Source organism: Falco punctatus (genome assembly GCF_963210335.1).
Source record: "Falco punctatus genome assembly, chromosome: 4".
NCBI classification, from domain to species: domain Eukaryota; kingdom Metazoa; phylum Chordata; class Aves; order Falconiformes; family Falconidae; genus Falco; species Falco punctatus.
Genome location: NC_137583.1, coordinates 84,041,238 through 84,043,625, shown reverse-complemented (window position 1 = coordinate 84,043,625; position 2,388 = coordinate 84,041,238).

The following is a 2,388-nucleotide window of genomic DNA, read 5'->3' as shown; positions in this document are numbered from 1 at the left end:
CACATAGCAAAGTGAAGGAAGCTAAAGGAAACAATGAGAAGTGAAACAAACAAAGCTGAAGATGAAAATTAAGGAGCCTAAACCAGAGAAAGTTGAAATAAAACATATGGATTGGAGTATTAAATTTAGTGTGAACTATGCAACCTGCCCCCATTTTCTTCCCCTTCGCCATCCTTCCCACCACCTAAAAAGCAGTTAAACTACAGGGGGATAATATCACACTTGGGATTTATGAAACAAAATCAATGAGAGCAATGGGAGTAACGTCACTCCTGTAAATGATCAAAATCCACCAATTATAGGGAGGTGTTAATCCTCATCAGACCCGTTTGCTGCTGTGGCAGCATTTGAAGTAAAGCTGCTCTGGAAGTGTTAAGGGACCAACTATTCTCACAGCATTTGGAGGAGTAGGTATTTCCACCCAGCCTTCTCTAAAAGAAGTTTGAAGTTTAGGAAAGAAAGAATAGGCTAGGAGTGAGGAGGGGTTCAAGCATCCTATATTAGTTTGTTTGTTGGGTGGGAATAAAAAACAATCTATCAAATGCTGGATGATAGGCCAAAAATTTCCTGCATGAGTTCTGCTGCTAAAGCTTTTCTGCCATGCCTTTCCATATCTCTAGACCTCCTCAGTGATCTGATAACTCAGTAATTGAAACTGGCTGCCTTTTATGCTGTATATTTTTATGGTTTATATCCAAGAAAATCAGAGGTAAAATACTGTTGAATCTGCACTTGCTTTAGCTTATAACCGAATTGCATTACTAGATGAGTAGACATCCACATCTTCTAAGCTGATGTTGCCAGGAAGGATCACAAGTGCAGAAGCTTGCAGGATCAACTCCTAGAAGACAGAAGTCAGTAGCAAGTCAACAACAGAGGTGTTTGAGAGTTGTTTTGTTTTGCCTTCGTTTTTCTACCTCTAGAAATATAATCTGTGCTGTTAAATATTGGTAAAATGACTGAGCTTAAACTGATATTTCTCCTTGGAGTGAAACTAGTTAAGCTAATTACACAGTGGTTCATAAATACAGATTATGCATTGAGTGGGCACTTTGGTCAGTCAGAGATTGTTTTTCTTTCTCTGGATTTTAAAGCAACAGACCCAAAGCCTAAAGCTTCTCAAAAGACAGTTTTTCTTCCCTTGAAGTGGACGATTTTCTGCTACGGTACCGAGAAAAAACAGGCGCAAGGGATGGTAGATGAGGGGGTGGACACTGCCAGGGCTGACAGAAGCGCTTGTAACTGTTGCCCCAGCTGTTGCTTAGGCAAAGTAGGCAATGAGGCTGAGGTTATTTTGCCACTGCACCCTGTCTCCAGCTAAAGGCTAGTGCCTGTGCCCTGGGTTAGTCCTGCAGAGACTGCTGTCCTCTAGAACCATCTACACTTACACAGAAGGTGAAAGGCAGCATTGTCTCTGCAGAAGCTACTGAAAGGCGCTTCCTGGAGTTTGTGCAAAGCAAAGGGACTCTTGGGTTTTGCAGGTTCAATGTACAAATTAACAACAGACTGCTCAGGGAGGCTGTCGAGTTCCATGCTTGGAAATATTCAAAACACCACTGGATGCAGCCCCAAGCAAGCTGCTGTAGCTGGCCTTGCTCTGTGCAGGGGGCTGGATGAGGCCATCTCCAGAGGTGCCAGCCAGCCTCAGCCCTGCTGTGAGCCTGTCACTCTGTGAGCAGCAAATTGTGTTTGCTTGGCCTTGACATGCTGTACCATGAGCAACTGAGCTTCAAAAGAAATAAAGGGTACAAAAATAGGGTCACTCTTTCTCACTACAATGGCAAGGTTTCTTTGTGCACTACTTTTCTGCATGATCAGGCAGCTGTCCACCCCGCAGCAATGCCCTGCCCAGCATTGCTGTTTGCCTGGAGACCCCCACACCAGTGGCCTTGAGCTGTGGGGTCAGTCCAAACAGGCAGGAGTCAGGAAGCCTGAGACATCACTAGCTATGGCATGGCCTTTTGTTTGTTTTCCTGTAGAATTGTTGTGATATGGTCTTGAAGCGCAGCAAAATATAATGATAGCAACACTTAAATGTTCATAGGCTTCTTTACTATTTTTCTTTTTGGTCACACAGAAAATGTCCTTTCCTGGAGAACAAACAATGGAAATTTGTGTAGCACAGAGAGCAAATCATGAGGTGCCAACTGCCCTCAGACCCTGATCATACAAAGAATTTTGTTTTATTCAAATACCTTCCTGATTCTGGGCTCTGACCTGTGAGCACTTCAGCAGATGGCACCTGGGCAATTACAGCTGAAACTCTCCAAAAAACTAGCAAATATTGTACTGCTAATTCCTTTCAAAATGCGCCAGAGCACAGGAGGCAAGAAATTAATGACATATTGCAAATTTCCAGCATAATCTTTTTATACTATGTGTAATGTT